General features: G+C 41.3%; 1 pseudogene; it reads left to right on the top strand.

Moving 5' to 3' along the window:
• The first annotated feature begins 1169 nt into the window (after positions 1 to 1169).
• On the top strand, positions 1170 to 14106 carry LOC121583532 (annotated as a pseudogene).
• Positions 14107 to 18666: the final 4560 nt, after the last annotated feature.

Here is an 18666-nt window from a genome sequence, read left to right as displayed (position 1 = left end):
GAATGTCATATGGTCAGATGAAACCAAAATAGAACTTTTTGGTAAAAACTCAACTCGTCGTGTTTGGAGGACAAAGAATGCTAAAATGCATCCAAAGAACACCATACCTACTGTGAAGCATGGGGGTGGAAACATCATGCTTTGGGGCTGTTTTTCTGCAAAGGGACCAGGACGACTGATCCGTGTAAAGGAAAGAATGAATGGGGCCATGTATCGTGAGATTTTGAGTGAAAACCTCCTTCCATCAGCAAGGGCATTGAAGATTAAACGTGGCTGGGTCTTTCAGCATGACAATGATCCCAAACACACCGCCCGGGCAACGAAGGAGTGGCTTCGTAAGAAGCATTTCAAGGTCCTGGAGTGGCCTAGCCAGTCTCCAGATCTCAACCCCATAGAAAATCTTTGGAGGGAGTTGAAAGTCCGTGTTGCCCAGCGACAGCCCCAAAACATCACTGCTCTAGAGGAGATCTGCAAGGAGGAATGGGCCAAAATACCAGAAACAGTGTGTGAAAACCTTGTGAAGACTTACAGAAAACGTTTGACCTGTGTCATTGCCAACAAAGGGTATATAACAAAGTTTTGAGAAACTTATGTTATTGATCAAATACTTATTTTCCACCATAATTTGCAAATAAATTCATTAAAAATCCTACAATGTGATTTTCTGGAATTTTTTTCCTCGTTTTGTCTGTCATAGTTGACGTGTACCTATGATGAAAATTACAGGCCTCTCTCATCTTTTTAAGTGGGAGAACATGCACAATTGGTGGCTGACTAAATACTTTTTTTCCCCACTGTAGGTCCGGAAAAATACATCCATTATTTTCTCTTTTTCTTTTTAGTCTGCCTGTAAATCACTACCTCTGCGACACAGATTGAGTTGCTTTGTCTCTTCTCATGGAGGCTTCCCCGTTCAGAAGAAAGTCAAGCATTTCATGCGCTGCAGGAGCTGTATTTACTATGATCTCTTCCGGGACAATGTGGACCAACCGGAGTTCCGATGCAACAATTGTTTAATTGCGGAGGACTATAGGGAAGAAGTGAATTAAGAACTTGCACAATCTACTGGGGAAAGTACCCCTGCCTACCTTTTCCTTATGTACACCACAGGCTGGATGCCATTCCGATGTGTTGAGAGTATCACCGCCATGTCAACACTCCTTGACTGAATGGCCAATGCCTTCCAGGGACCCCTACCTGAAGAAAATAGAGCAGGACCGTCGCTTCTGGTGGATTTAGCGGATTACGCTGTCACCATTCCTGATGCCCAGCCATGGAAGCACGTCACCCACGTAGGCCAAATAGAGGGAAACGGCCTGTGGCGAGTGGGACTTCTTTGGCATTGGGAAGCCCGCCCCAAATCCAGTTGTCGAACAGCTTCACCCTCCTGGCTTCGGAGGTTCCTGCACCATTGGCTCCTATCCAGACTCCTTCCAAGGGAGATTCTGCCTCGGATTCTGCCTTGGACTCGGATCCTCCACGTTCCCGGGGGGACTTGGCCTCAGACTAGGATATGTTGCACTCCTCCTCTCACCAGACCTCGAGGGTGTCTGATGCACAGGCTCCTCCATCAGCAATGGGTTTTGCGGCCGGCTCAAGGCACAAAAACTCCTGGACCTCCTCTGCCATCTCACCAGCCATAATAATCAACAGCTCTATGGTGAGAAACACCTTGGTTCCCGAGGCAGAAACCTTGTGCTATCCTGGGGCTCGGGTACAGGACATCACTAGGCACCTTCCTACTGTTCCAAGCCAGAACACGAGGGCTGTCGCTGTCATAGTTCATGTGGGATCTAATGACATTAGGATGGCTAGCTCAGAATGGCTGAAACTGAATTTTAAAGAACTGATTGGAACTCTGAAAGACTCCAACAAGCGTCCAATTATTTCAGGCCCAGTGCCATCACTGAGTGGTGGCAGCCTAAAATTCAGTAGGTTGATGGCACTACACGACTGGCTACTAGTCTACTGTAGCTTTTGTGGATAACTTTGACACCTTTTGGAAATAGAATATGCTCTACAAAGAGGATGGGGTCCATCCAAATTATCGTGGTGCCTGGACACTGTGCTTGCATTTCAAGGCTGCGCTGAGACATTGACTTATCAACACCCCAAGTCCCGCTCAGGTAATCCCAACCATAAATTATCAGCATTATCATCATACTGCAGGCCCGCAACAGGTAACCATCATTGACTCTTGTTTTAACTCATGTCCTCGCTCGAGGGAAATAGGCCCAATGGTACAGTTCTAGACAATCTTAAGCTAGCCCTATGGTATTTTAAAATAAGGGGTTACCAACTGAGGATAGTATGCTTGTATTAGAGACTCTGTCTGATCTGAAATTCCGCAACTGCAGCATTGGACTGATTCATGTAAATGCCAGAAGTTTGAAATCGAAAATGGACTTTATTATTATTATTTAAAAATATATACACTACCAGTCAAAAGTTTGGACACAAAAAGTGTTAAACAAATCAAAATATATTTGATATTTGAGATTCTTTAAATAGCAACACTATTTGCATTCCAGGTGAAGCTGGTTGAGAGAATGCCAAGAGTGTGCAAAGCTGTCATCAAGGTAAAGGGTAGCTATTTGAAGAATCTCAAATATATTTTGATTTGTTTAACACTTTTTTGGTTACTACATGATTCCATATGTGCTATTTCATAGTTTTGATGTCTTCACTATTATTCTACAATGTAGAAAATAGTAAAACATAAAGAAAAACCCTGGAATGAGTAAGTGTGTCCAAACCTTTGACTGGTTCTGCATATATTTAACCATTATTTTAACAGGAAAGATATATTGAGACCTAGGTCTCTTTTACAAATGCACCCTGTATATACAACATAAATATACATTTAAATACCAAAACACAGTCATGGGAAGCACAAATACAACATCACCCAGAAAAACAGTTACATTCCTCCACAAATAAGGCCCCAATCCAGGGCGCCACTTTCACTGGGGACGGGGGGGACATGACCCCCCCCCCCACACACACATTCTGAAATTACATTTTTGTCCCCCCACCCAGTTTTGTTATTGCACTGTCATGAAAAAAGTGGCTACGGTGTGCTTTAGGACCATGTGGACGCCTCAGATTGGTCGGGTAGGCTGGCAGTTTCTGCCGGCTGGATTTATGACCATGTGGATACCACAGAGCGTGCAAACAGAGGCAGCTGTTGTCTGTGTGTGTTGTGCTTTTCCTCTGAGTTGTAAAAGCAACCAGAGCAGGAACTGGCTACTCTTTATTTGACTGATGTACAGTGGGGAAAAAAAGTATTTAGTCAGCCACCAATTGTGCAAGTTCTCCCACTTAAAAAGATGAGAGAGGCCTGTAATTTTCATCAGAGGTACACGTCAACTATGACAGACAAATTGAGAAAAAAAATCCAGAAAATCACATTGTAGGATTTTTAATGAATTTATTTGCAAATTATGGTGGAAAATAAGTATTTGGTCACCTACAAACAAGCAGGATTTCTGGCTCTCACAGACCTGTAACTTCTTCTTTAAGAGCCTCCTCTGTCCTCCACTCGTTACCTGTATTAATGGCACCTGTTTGAACTTGTTATCAGTATAAAAGACACCTGTCCACAACCTCAAACAGTCACACTCAAAACTCCACTATGGCCAAGACCAAAGAGCTGTCAAAGGACACCAGAAACAAAATTGTAGACCTGCACCAGGCTGGGAAGACTGAATCTGCAATAGGTAAGCAGCTTGGTTTGAAGAAATCAACTGTGGGAGCAATTATTAGGAAATGGAAGACATACAATACCACTGATAATCTCCCTCGATCTGGGGCTCCACGCAAGATCTCACCAGTGGGGTCAAAATGATCACAAGAACGGTGAGCAAAAATCCCAGAACCACACGGGGGGACCTAGTGAATGACCTGCAGAGAGCTGGGACCAAAGTAACAAAGCATACCATCAGTAACACACTACGCCGCCAGGGACTCAAATCCTGCAGTGCCAGACGTGTCCCCCTGCTTAAGCCAGTACATGTCCAGGCCCGTCTGAAGTTTACTAGAGTGCATTTGGATGATCCAGAAGAGGATTGGGAGAATGTCATATGGTCAGATGAAACCAAAATAGAACTTTTTGGTAAAAACTCAACTCGGCGTGTTTGGAGGACAAAGAATGCTGAGTTGCATCCAAAGAACACCATACCTACTGTGAAGCATGGGGGTGGAAACATCATGCTTTGGGGCTGTTTTTCTGCAAAGGGACCAGGACGACTGATCCGTGTAAAGGAAAGAATGAATGGGGCCATGTATCGTGAGATTTTGAGTGAAAACCTCCTTCCATCAGCAAGGGCATTGAAGATTAAACGTGGCTGGGTCTTTCAGCATGACAATGATCTCAAACACACCGCCCGGGCAACGAAGGAGTGCCTTCGTAAGAAGCATTTCAAGGTCCTGGAGTGGCCTAGCCAGTCTCCAGATCTCAACCCCATAGAAAATCTTTGGAGGGAGTTGAAAGTCCGTGTTGCCCAGCGACAGCCCCAAAACATCACTGCTCTAGAGGAGATCTGCATGGAGGAATGGGCCAAAATACCAGCAACAGTGTGTGAAAACCTTGTGAAGACTTACAGAAAACGTTTGACCTGTGTCATTGCAAACAAAGGGTATATAACAAAGTATTGAGAAACTTTTGTTATTGACCAAATACTTATTTTCCACCATAATTTGCAAATAAATTCATTAAAAATCCTACAATGTGATTTTCTGGATTTTTTTTCCTCATTTTGTCTGTCATAGTTGACCTGTACCTATGATGAAAATTACAGGCCTCTCTCATCTTTTTAAGTGGGAGAACTTGCACAATTGGTGGCTGACTAAATACTTTTTTTCCCCACTGTAGCTGGCTCGTAACTGTTGTTTGACTTAACAGAATTTTTTTATTTATTCCCAGTGCTGAGCTAGTAGTGTAACTGACATATAACGTTAGCTAATGTTTAATTCCCTCTCGACTGAAGTTCTATCTGAAGTGAATGAACTGTCAGGTAGCGTTATCTAACCGCTGTTATGTGTATGGAAATGTTTTGTAGCCTTTGTTTTTTCCCTATTCAACAGAAGTAACTTAACTTGGCTAGTTTTCACCAGTTGATGTAGCTACCATTAGGCTAGCAAAAAGTTGGCTAACATTAGCTAGCTAGCTAGCTCACTAACTTTAGCTATTATTTTTGCCTCAATCACAGTAGACCTGAATCAGACGATGAAACCAGCAGCCAAACAATTGAAGACCGATATTCTGATGTTTTTTGACAGCGCAATGTGAGCACAGATGAGCGCGACTCTTCGCGGCAGTAAGAAAGCAATCGCAATCTGCACCCATTCAAGATAGCATAGATTTACGTTTGTATTACTTCTAAACAAAATAACTTTTTTTGGTTCTCATATGTTTACAATGATGATTTGATTCTTGCTTGAACAGTCGCTAAGAATATATTTGGTTGTGATCTTTGCAAAATAACAATTTTGGAGGCAGCAGTTGGTAGCTAGAATGCTAACGCTCATTCAAATAGGCTGTAGCAAAAGATAGCCAAAGAGCCATTTTACTGGTTGAAGTTGAAGTGTTTTTTCAGTATAACGCAGTTGATTTGCGAAAAGACACAAACATTATATTAAGCAGAACATTCATACGAGCCTTAAAATCCAATTATAATCCAAAAGTAGTGTGAAATACACTCATAAGCAACATGTAAATAAAGGCTTTTTTTGCTGCCGTTCTATACGAACTCCCCCTTGTTCTGCCACCAACTTGCGCGTATCGCCCTCATGCGGCAACGTTCACAAACGGGTCTATAGCAATGTAACGTTATTGATCTGTCAGTTTCCCTAGGTAATTCCCAACTTTTCACACTGACATGATATAAACAGCTCTGCACGCTTCACTGTCATGGTGCACAGTCAGTACACAACACTATGCTCATCATGTCTTAGCAGGATCAGAAGGTGACGGGTGTCCCAGCAGGGTCAGACAGCCAGGGAAGACCTGTCTACGGAGCTAAGGTGAATTTTGCAGCATATTATAACAATCAGTGAATGGATACAAAGTTCAATCTTGAGTTGATGGGTAGGCTACAGTCTGAGATCTGGGAATGATGGTCATTTCAATTATTGAACCATTGATTCTATTCTTGGATAATATAATGTATAAATGTACACCAAGGTAATTCTTTGTCATGCCTCATCTGAGTAGCCAGGGAAGACCAGTCTGTGACCGCTGAGGTGAACTTTTTCAGATGCAACCCTTTATTATCTCTGTGCAGCAAACACTGGACAAGGAAGAAGCTTCAAAGATTGAAACTATTTTAAGGCAGTCTGACAAACCTCTAAATTTGATTTTGAAACTGTATCAAAGGTTTGATAGTGGCTTTTCCTGATGACACAAAACATGTCAAACAAAAATGTGAGGAAGACCTGGGAGACACTATTGATGATGATGAATGTATTTGTATTTATTAAGGATCCTCATTAACTGCTGCCAAGGCAGCAGCTACTCTTTCTGGGGTCCAGCAACATTAAGGCAGTTATATACAGTTGGATACAGATATGTTTGAATGCCCAGTCATGTTCATATAATCTCAGACATAATTTACTGCAGTTTAAGACCATCCATAGAACATACTATATGCCAGTGAAAAAGAATATCATGCACTCAGAAATGTAATTCCTCTGCTGGAGTTGTAAAACACAAAAGGGGACATATTTTCATACGTTATGAGCTTGTGAAGGCTGGCTGAATTCTGGCAAAGAGTATGTTATTTTATCTCAGCATGTCTACAGATTCTCCCTTCTCCCTGTTTTTGTTTGCTTGGAAATGTTGATAATGGAGACTGTTGCAAGAAAATAAGCTGTGTAACCATAGCATTTATAGCAGCTAAGAAATGAATGCCATTACTTGGAAGGTTGGTTATCCTCCCACAATGTCACAATGGATGGCAGAAATGTCAAGTTATGTATCACTAGATTTGATTTGTTACAAGATTAACTGTATAGTGTGCAACTTTCATAAGGTCTGGGTGCCTTATATGGAATACTGTTTAACAAAAGGGGTCTGTGTTGAAAACATAATATTTTTTGGTCAAGCAGTCACAAATAGATTCTTTTTTTTCATGCCACAAAAGACACCTGTCTGATTTACGCCCGTCTCAGTGGACTAATTCATTGAGGAGGCCCCGGGGATGCCACGGTCCAAGAATATGGGGATTGTGGCTCAGATGCACAAGGCACGTCTTTTACCCACGTCTTTCGTGGGTATTCATTGTTTCATAACTTCATTGTGTGCATCGTTTGCTATGTCTATCAATTCCCAATTACAAATATCACCAGTAGTACCCTACATTTACTGGTAATTTCTCATCTGCAATGTTTATTTGGTTATGGTAATTTTCTGTTAATGCATTCAATATATTATTATTACAGTCGTTTACCATTCTCATTGTCGCAGTGGACTTGTGTTTTGCAGAACTCACAACCTATGCTACACTTGTGAGAAACAAGTTTTTGTTTATTTCATTCCATTTACGAGTTTTGTCAATTTTGTCATTGTCTTTTGTTTGAAACTCTCCTGTAAATGTTGAGTATGGAAGCACACCTGGTTACGCATATAGAAGTAGGACTAGTCTACCTGGCCTGTGCGCAAATGTAGGCTTATAAATGTGCCCATTTGGGGATGTCTGATAGTATTTCTGATTGTCTTAACTCACCACCACTAATGAGCTGTAATTTTTCTTCACCTCAAACAGCAAGTAAACAAAGTCTGTTTTTAGAATAAATTGAGAATGACAATAGCTTCTCAAAGTCAGTGGCGATTTTAGCATGTAAATCTTGGTGGGGCAAACTCCCCAAATGTTTTTAGATGCATGCCAGCAAAGCCACTACACAACACAATACTAAACAAAACAAAACATTAATTGCACTATAACGGTGACAAACTGTTAGGGCCTACATAAAGCTGTCCCAACAGCAGTCCCGACACCTTACCAATGCTACACCTGGCTATCAGCTGAGCTTTGTCTGGCAGCAAAACAGTTAATTCAGCCTCATTTACTGCCTTTAAAAAAACATAGCTGATATGGCTGACTTGTTCAAACAAATGTGGTTTCTACTGACAATTGAATTGTACAAACTATGGAATAAGGGGATGACGAGCGGATAAGAGGCAATCCGTAATTTCGATTAAGACATTAATGAGCGAGCTAGGATGGACGTAGTCAATATAACTATTTGTTCAGCACTTTTGAAATATACAGTGACAGAATTCAGAACATGGGCCTTTCTTACAGTATTCTCCATGTACACTAAATCAGAACCGTAGGATAAATAAAGGGGGCATATAAGCAGACAATGAAAGCTCTTACAATATTTGATGATTACATTTCTCTAAAACAGGCTATAGGCTACATGTGAACCACCAAGTTAGAACAGTAGGCGAAATTATGAGGGGAAAAGGGACCAAATTGTTAAGGTGAGGCACATGGGCTGCTAACAGCTTACTACACAACAAACACTTAGTATTACTTTCTTAGCTACAGTATACATATCTCCCTGGCATTTATGCAGCAGCATACAATACATTTTTGGACTCACCTTGTTGTGCTGTGCTCACTTGAACAGGAAGGTGGTGTGGCGGTCATTCGTGGGCAAACGTCATAAAATACCTGATCACTTCTTATTCCTTGCACAAATAGCCTACAGCTGTGTCCAATGTTTTTAATTTTTTTTTTGAATGAATAAAAAATAAAAAACTTGTAAAAACTTGACACATAAACAAACATTACAATAATTAACTGTAAGGCAATTATATCCCTAGACCAGTAAAATAATATACATACATACTGTACATACATACATACACACTGTATATATACACATACTGTACATAACATATACAGATAAATAAATACAGAAAATATGTGTCTGTCCCGAGCTCAATGGTGCGGGAATCTCTGAGGGGCCACAATATTTTATACAATGTTTCAAGTTTGCTAGAGAGAGTTTCTGGGCAACCCAGTTGATAGTTGATACAATGTTTCACTTTTGTTGCAGACAGGCCATGCGTAGCCAATGTGATTTATTATTTAATCAAACAGCATGCTTAAAGCATCAGACAAGTTCAGTACATAAAGTATATTTTATTAAAACACATAGGGTGTGTCTAAATATGGAAAAATACACGTTTTAACATTTCGACTAGTCGATTGGTCAAAAGAAAAGACTGCTCTTGGTCGACCAATTATATATATATTTTTGGGTACAGCACTAGTAGAAATGCAGGAAATGAACTTTAGATGCCCCCCAAAATTGAGGGAGGACTCCCAGACCCCCTGCCAGGTTATGTCCCCCCCACTTCTAAAACCAAAGTTGCGCCCCTGCCCCAATCAATACTTCAAATTGCCCGAAAGGCACCAGAACATCAAGATGAAATGTATTTTGAATTTTGTTCCAGCAATACTGTACATTAAAACTAAAAGTAGATTTACCTAGCTCGGTGGAGACCTCAAGAGTTAACCTATCCTGTGAACTGATTAGGCAACTCAGGTGTCTATACTTCAACAGCAAAATAGATAAGACGGAAGTTTATGAAGTAGGGCCTTGTAAATAAAAAGTTCAAGAAAGGCCTTTTTCCCTTTATTCAGATTACAACCTCTCACTTTCAGTTATTTGAAAAGGAAATAATCTCCCAAATGTCACTATTTCTAAAACAAGCCATAGAAAGTTGGTTGCAATTTCAATTTAATCCTCCAGAAACGACAGAACAAATAATGCAACAAATATTGTGGTTAAATTCAAATATACTAATTGACAAAAAAACTTTATTTTTTGACAGAATGTTTAAAAAAGGTATAATCTTCGTAAATGATATCATCGGTAGGACTGGTGGAGTTATGTCGCACATGCAGCTAACAAAAACATATGGAAATGTCTGCTCTACCCAAAATTACAACCAAATAATTGCAGCCTTACCGCAAAAGTGGAAGAGGAAAGTGGAAGGGGGAGAAAGTAAGGAACTTGTCTGTCGGCCTTGCATTAAAGAACATAATTGGTTAAGGAAAACTGTGATAAATAAAAAAGTATATCAGTTTCACTTAAGGACCAAAGGATTGACAGCCGTCCCATATAGATTGCAAAATAGTTGGGAAGAGATCTTTGACGTACCGATCCCATGGCATAGTGTTTATGAACTGACACGCAAAACGACACCGGATTCAAAAATTAGAATCTTTCAATTTAAATTATTATATAAAATTCTTGCTACCAATAGAATGTTATTTATATGGGGGATACAATCTTCCCAGCTCTGCAGGTTTTGCTGTGAAGAGACAGAATCATTAGATCATTTGTTTTGGTTCTGTCCATTTGTAGCTTGTTTTTGGACACAGGTCCAGGAATGGCTAAAGGATTGCAATATTTACCTGGAACTAACCTTGCAGATAGCATTACTGGGTGATCTGAAAAGTCATAGTCAATCAATCAATAATATAATAATACTTTTAGCAAATTTTTTTATTTTTAATTCACAATCTGTAGAAGCAATGAGAATAGAAAGGTTCAGAATTTTTTTAAAACATCACAGTACGGTTGAAATATATATGGCAAATAGAATTCCTATATGGATGGTGTTAAGAGATAGATGGGAGGTATTGAATAGAGTTGAAGGATGGGACTAATAACAAATAACAACAAATAATAACAAAGATAGCTAATAATGTAAGCATACTGTGTCCATAATAAGTATATAGGTTGTATGTTGGGAGCTTTTGGGAAGGAGCACAGTTAGAAAGATATGGCATATAGAAGCAAACCGGATGGACATCATGAAAATGATCGGAGAGGTTGAGAGTAGAAGAAGTTCAGGAGCAAAAAAAAAAAAAAAATATATATATATATACAGTGGGGAGAACAAGTATTTGATACACTGCCGATTTTGCAGGTTTTCCTACTTACAAAGCATGTAGAGGTCTGTAATTTTTATCATAGGTACACTTCAACTGGGTATATAACAAAATCCAGAAAATCACATTGTATGATTTTTAAGTAATTAATTTGCATTTTATTGCATGACATAAGTATTTGATCACCTACCAACCAGTAAGAATACCGGCTCTCACAGACCTGTTAGTTTTTCTTTAAGAAGCCCTCCTGTTCTCCACTCATTACCTGTATTAACTGCACCTGTTTGAACTCGTTACCTGTATAAAAGACACCTGTCCACACACTCAATCAAACAGACTCCAACCTCTCCACAATGGCCAAGACCAAAGAGCTGTGTAAGGACATCAGGGATACAATTGTAGACCTGCACAAGGCTGGGATGGGCTACAGGACAATAGGCAAGCAGCTTGGTGAGAAGGCAACAACTGTTGGCGCAATTATTAGAAAATGGAAGAAGTTCAAGGTGACGGTCAATCACCCTCGGTCTGGGGCTCCATGCAAGATCTCACCTCGTGGGGCATCAATGATCATGAGGAAGGTGAGGGATCAGCCCAGAACTACACGGCAGGACCTGGTCAATGACCTGAAGAGAGCTGAGACCACAGTTTCAAAGAAAACCATTAGTAACACACTACGCCGTCATGGATTAAAATCCTGCAGCGCATGCAAGGTCCCCCTGCTCAAGCCAGCGCATGTCCAGGCCCGTCTGAAGTTTGCTAATGACCATCTGGATGATCCAGAGGAGGAATGGGAGAAGGTCATGTGGTCTGATGAGACAAAAATAGAGCTTTTTGGTCTAAACTCCACTCGCCGTGTTTGGAGGAAGAAGAAGGATGAGTACAACCCCAAGAACACCATCCCAACCGTGATGCATGGAGGTGGAAACATCATTCTTTGGGGATGCTTTTCTGCAAAGGGGACAGGACGACTGCACTGTATTGAGGGGAGGATGGATGGGGCCATGTATCGCGAGATCTTGGCCAACAACCTCCTTCCCTCAGTAAGAGCATTGAAGATGGGTCGTGGCTGGGTCTTCCAGCATGACAACGACCCGAAACACACAGCCAGGGCAACTAAGGAGTGGCTCCGTAAGAAGCATCTCAAGGTCCTGGAGTGGCCTAGCCAGTCTCCAGACCTGAACCCAATAGAACATCTTTGGAGGGAGCTGAAAGTCCGTATTGCCCAGCGACAGCCCCGAAACCTGAAGGATCTGGAGAAGGTCTGTATGGAGGAGTGGGCCAAAATCCCTGCTGCAGTGTGTGCAAACCTGGTCAAGACCTACAGGAAACGTATGATCTCTGTAATTGCAAACAAAGGTTTCTGTACCAAATATTAAGTTCTGCTTTTCTGATGTATCAAATACTTATGTCATGCAATAAAATGCAAATGAATTACTTAAAAATCATACAATGTGATTTTCTGGATTTTTGTTTTAGATTCCGTCTCTCACAGTTGAAGTGTACCTATGATAAAAATTACAGACCTCTACATGCTTTGTAAGTAGGAAAACCTGCAAAATCGGCAGTGTATCAAATACTTGTTCTCCCCACTGTATATATATAATAGAATTATTGTAAAATTAACTCTGTCCATAAGGTGTAGATAGTAAGTATAGACCGGAAGTAGAGGCCTGGGCATTGTTGTTCACTAATTTACTCCAAGTAGGGAAAGGATGGTGGGGTTGAAAAGTAATAAAGGAGAGTATATATATAAATAAATAAAAAACATGGGGAATTGGAAGTGATGCAGACAATTACATTGATAGAAGATACAATCTATCTGCAATATTAAGCTGATCCATTCCCAAAAAAATAAAAAATAAATAAAAAATAAAAATAAATAAAAATAAGGGAGTAATGTAAGGGTCTTTAGTGAAGTTCAGCCAACCTTTTGATAAAGGATGCAGCGATGAGTATCAAAACTGTCACCTGTAAAAAAACGAAGGGCACTATGGTAGATGGCATCCAAAGATTTCAGAGTAGTAGCAGCTGCTCTTTGATAAAAAATATCACCATAATCAAGAACAGATTAAAAGGTTGACTGAATAATCTGCTTCCTAATGTTTATAACTCTGGCCTCTCAAACCGATGTGGACATCCTGGTAATATCTAAAACTTGGTTAAATAATTCTGTGCCGGATACTGATGTGTCTCTGACTGGTTATAATGTTTTTAGATCTGACAGAGTTGGAGGTGTCGCCATAATTACAAAGGACAACTTATACAGTGGGGGAAAAAAAGTATTTAGTCAGCCACCAATTGTGCAAGTTCTCCCACTTAAAAAGATGAGAGAGGCCTGTAATTTTCATCATAGGTACACGTCAACTATGATATCATCCTTGTGATGGTTGTCTTCCTGATTGTGCGTTGTGTGCAGTACAGGAAAAGGATGAGGAAAAATAGGCTGACCAAGGAACAACTAAAGAGGATCCCCATTCACAAGTTCACTAAAGGTGATGAATATGATGTTTGTGCTATTTGTCTGGATGAGTATGAAGAGGGAGACAAACTGCGAGTTTTGCCTTGCTCACACGCGTACCACAGCAAGTGTGTGGATCCCTGGCTTACAGGGACTAAGAAAACTTGCCCTGTGTCCAAATAACGTGTAACCCGGCCCAATCCGGAGTACTCTGAGTCCGAGTCTGAGGATGAGAGGGCAAGTGGTCGAGACGAAGAGGGGGGGGGAGGGCGAAGCTGACACCGAGCGCACCCCTCTGCTCCGCCCCTCCAACCCAGGCTTCCCCTCTGGCAATCCAGGGGCCTATTCTGCCACTGTCACTACAGTAACCACCGCCCAGTGCCTAGGCTCTCCCACTCACTGTGACTCGCCCATCTTGGAATATGAGGGCTACTACTCCCCTCAGGAGGAGTCAGACTCTGATACTGAGGAGGGAGGGGTGGACTCCCACCCCTCAGACGATGACACTGCCCAGCTCATTGGTAGGGGCACAGTGGGGGTCTGAGAGCCTGGAGGCAGCTGAGATTAAATTACTTTGTGCTAGCTGAAAAGATCCAGTCTTGTCACCCAGTGTGTTTTTATCACACTAAAAAGTTTAACTGGTTTATGGAGCTGTGGCTCAGCCATAGACTTTCTAGAACACTATTGTCACTTAGATTTTTACATATTTTATCAATGTTGCTAGCTCTAAGATGTTAATATAAAGCCAAGATTCTGCTACATTTTAGCAGTCCTTTTTAAACCTGTCTAAAACATGAGGCACACATTGATAAGTACAGTAAATCAGTTAAATAGAGACGAAGAGGGGGGGGAGGGCGAAGCTGACACCGAGCGCACCCCTCGGCACCTTCCGGAGACATTTGAAACCCCACCTCTTTAAGGAATACCTGGGATAGGATAAAGTAATCCTTCTACCCCCCTTAACCCAACCCCCCCCAAAAAAAAACAAAAAAACATTGTAAAGTGGTTATCCCACTGGCTATAAGGTGAATGCACCAATTTGTAAGTCGCTCTGGATAAGAGCGTCTGCTAAATGACGTAAAAATGACAGACAAAATGAGAATTCTTTTTCCAGAAAATCACATTGTAGGATTTTTTATGAATTTATTTGCAGATTATGGTGGAAAATAAGTATTTGGTCAATAACAAAAGTTTCTCAGTACTTTGTTATATACCCTTTGTTGGCAATGACACAGGTCAAACGTTTTCTGTAAGTCTTCACAAGGTTTTCACACACTGTTGCTGGTATTTTGGCCCATTCCTCCATGCAGATCTCCTCTAGAGCAGTGATGTTTTGGGGCTGTCGCTGGGCAACACGGACTTTCAACTCCCTCCAAAGATTTTCTATGGGGTTGAGATCTGGAGACTGGCTAGGCCACTCCAGGACCTTGAAATGCTTCTTACGAAGCCACTCCTTCGTTGCCCGGGCGGTGTGTTTGGGATCATTGTCATGCTGAAAGACCCAGCCACGTTTAATCTTCAATGCCCTTGCTGATGGAAGGAGGTTTTCACTCAAAATCTCACGATACATGGCCCCATTCATTCTTTCCTTTACACGGATCAGTCGTCCTGGTCCCTTTGCAGAAAAACAGCCCAAAAGCATGATTTTCCACCCCCATGCTTCACATTAGGTATGGTGTTCTTTGGATGCAACTCAGCATTCTTTGTCCTCCAAACATGACGAGTTGAGTTTTTACCAAAAAGTTATATTTTGGTTTCATCTGACCATATGACATTCTCCCAATCCTCTTCTGGATCATCCAAATGCACTCTAGCAAACTTCAGACGGGCCTGGACATGTACTGGCTTAAGCAGGGGGACACGTCTGGCACTGCAGGATTTGAGTCCCTGGCGGCGTAGTGTGTTACCGATGGTAGGCTTTGTTACTTTGGTCCCAGCTCTCTGCAGGTCATTCACTAGGTCCCCCCGTGTGGTTCTGGGATTTTTGCTCACCGTTCTTGTGATAATTTTGACCCCACAGGGTGAGATCTTGCGTGGAGCCCCAGATCGAGGGAGATTATCAGTGGTCTTGTATGTCTTCCATTTCCTAATAATTGCTCCCACAGTTGATTTCTTCAAACCAAGCTGCTTACCTATTGCAGATTCAGTCTTCCCAGCCTGGTGCAGGTCTACAATGTTGTTTCTGGTGTCCTTTGACAGCTCTTTGGTCTTGGCCATAGTGGAGTTTGGAGTGTGACTGTTTGAGGTTGTGGACAGGTGTCTTTTATACTGATAACAAGTTCAAACAGGTGCCATTAATACAGGTAATGAGTGGAGGACAGAGGAGCCTCTTAAAGAAGAAGTTACAGGTCTGTGGGAGCCAGAAATCTTGCTTGTTTGTAGGTGACCAAATACTTATTTTCCACCATAATTTGCAAATAAATTCATTAAAAATCCTACAATGTGATTTTCTGGATTTTTTTTTCTCAATTTGTCTGTCATAGTTGACGTGTACCTATGATGAAAATTACAGGCCTCTCTCATCTTTTTAAGTGGGAGAACTTGCACAATTGGTGGCTGACTAAATACTTTTTTCCCCCACTGTATGTTTCTGTATCTCTCACTACCTCTGTCCCTAAGCAATTTGATTGTCTTGTCCTAAATGTGGGCCTTGGTAATAATGCCCAACTTACTCTAGTGGGAATTTATCACCCTCCCTCTGCCTCAACATGTGCTCTTAGCCGATTGTCTGACTTGCGATCTAACTATGCTAAATCTGAATGATTAATTTTGGGTAATTTAAATTTGGATTGGTTGATGCCAGCTTCTGATAGTCTGAAATATATCTGCATTGAGCTAAATCTAACTCAGTTGATAACTGAACCAACCCACCCCAACTTTAAACACCCTGAAAAATCTACTATTTTAGATATTATTTTGACAAAGCCCCTCATAAGTATACAGCCAATATCATTTTTGCTAATGAGTTCAGTGACCATTGTCCCGTTGTCTGCATAAGAGATGCAAAGCTACATAAATCTTGCCCTCACATTTCTACAAAGAGAAATTATAGGATTTTTTATAAGCAATAATTATTGTCTGATCTGGGATTGTGTGGATGGAGGGTTGTATCAGATATCTCTGACTCAGATCCTAAATTGTTTACTTCTTTGCTCAGTTTGTCCCCCCTTTTCTGCTATAACAACCTCCACTCTTCTGGGAAGGCTTTCCACTAGCTGTTGGAACATTGCTGCGGGGACTTGCTTCCATTTCGCCACAAGCGCATTTGTATATGTATTTGATTTTATTATGGATCCCCATTAGCTGCTGCCAAGGCAGTAGCTACTCTTCCTGGGGTCCAGCAAAATTAAGGCAGTTATGCATTTTAAAAAAACATTACAACACATTCACAACAGATTGCACAATACATTAAGTGTGTGCCCTCAGGCCTCTAATCTACTACCACATATCTACAACACAAAATTCATGTGTACGTGTGTGTATAGTGCGTATGTTATCGTGTGTGTGTATGCATGTGTCTGTGCCTATGTTTGTGTTGCTTCACAGTCCCCGCTGTTCCATAAGGTGTATTTTTATCTGTTTTTTCAATCTAATTTTACTGCTTGCATGAGTTACTTGATGTGGAACAGTTCCATGTAGTCATGGCTCTATGTAGTACTGTGCGCCTCCCATAGTCTGTTCTGGACATCAGGACTGTGAAGAGACCTCTGGTGGCATGTATTGTGGGGTATGCATGGGTGTTCGAGCTGTGTGCCAGTAGTTCAAACAGACAGCTCGGTGCATTCAACATGTCAATAACTCTCACAAATACAAGTAGTGATGAAGTCAATCTCTCCTCCACTTTGAGCCAGGAGAGATTGACATGCATATTATTTATGTTAGCTCTCTGTGTACATCCAAGGGCCAGCCGTGCTGCCCTGTTCTGAGCCAATTGCAATTTTCCTAAGTCCCTCTTTGAGGCACCTGATCACATGACTGAACAGTAGTCCAGGTGCGACAAAGCTAGGGCCTGTAGGACCTGCCTTGTTGATAGTGCTGTTAAGAATGCAGAGGAATACTTTATTATGGACAGACTTCTCCCCATCCTAGCTACTGTTGTATCAAAATGTTTTGACCATGACAGTTTACAATCCAGGGTTACTCCAAACAGTTTGGTCACCTCAACTTGCTCAATTTCCACATACGTCTCGTGTCTGAGCCGTTGAATTGCCACTCCACTTTGTCTATGTACTGATGTTTTGTCTGTTTGATTGCCTTACAGAGGGCATAACTGCTCTGTTTGTATTCAACCATATTCCCAGTCACCTTGCCATGGTTAAATGCGGTGGTCGGACTAGAAGTCCACTCAGTATACCTCTTCTCAATTCCCTTGGTGGGTACAAACAAAGGATCCAATTCGGGAAAGTCGTATGTCTGGTCGAAATGCTGGTGAGTTACCGTCGCTCTGATATCCAAAAGTTATTTCTGGCTGTATGTAATAACAAAAAAAACTTTCTGTAAGAAATAACTGAAAAAAAACAAAATACTGCAAAGTTGCTTAGGAGCTAGAAGCAGAGCTGCCATGTCTGTCGGTGCCATGTTACTTGGGTATTTGGATTGACGATAAACTCTCTTTTAAAACACACATTGAAAAAATGACAAAGCTGAGAATTAAGATTGGTTTCTTTAATAGAAATAAATCCTGCCTCACTTTGGAAAGTAGAAGGAAGACTGTTCAAGCAACACTTCTCCCAGTAATTGAGTATGGTTATATAATCTACATGCATGCAGCAGCCACTGTTTTCAAACCTTTAGATTCAGTCTATCATTCAGCGCTGCGTTTTATCACTAGGGACAATTTTCGTACACATCACTGCCTTTTGAATCGTTTTGTTGGCTGGGAGTCACTGACTACCAGAAGGGCCCAGCATTGGCTACTTTTTGTATATATGGTGGTTCTTCAGAGACTCCCCCACTACCTAAACTCACGTATTAATAGGAGATCCATCAATTTTCAGACCTGCTCTCTGGACTGTCTGGTTCTGGAGGTCCCGCGGGTCTCCACTGCCTCCACTCTAGGCAAAATCCTAGAGGAAAACCTGGTTCAGTCTGCTTTCCAACAGACACTCTGAGACTAATTTACCTTTCGGCAGGACAATAACCTAAAACACAAGGCCAAATATACACTGGAGTTGCTTACCAATGTAATGGTCTTGGTTATAGCTAAATATAAGACACTTTTATCCGTAGGTTCTTTCAATGTGTTACCACATTTAATAACATAAATGCCAAGTAACAAACGACATGCGTCTGTAT

This window comes from Coregonus clupeaformis, chromosome 15 (genome assembly GCF_020615455.1).
Source record: "Coregonus clupeaformis isolate EN_2021a chromosome 15, ASM2061545v1, whole genome shotgun sequence".
In the NCBI taxonomy this organism is placed as follows: Eukaryota; Metazoa; Chordata; class Actinopteri; order Salmoniformes; family Salmonidae; genus Coregonus; species Coregonus clupeaformis.
This window is presented reverse-complemented; position numbering and strand designations above follow the sequence as displayed.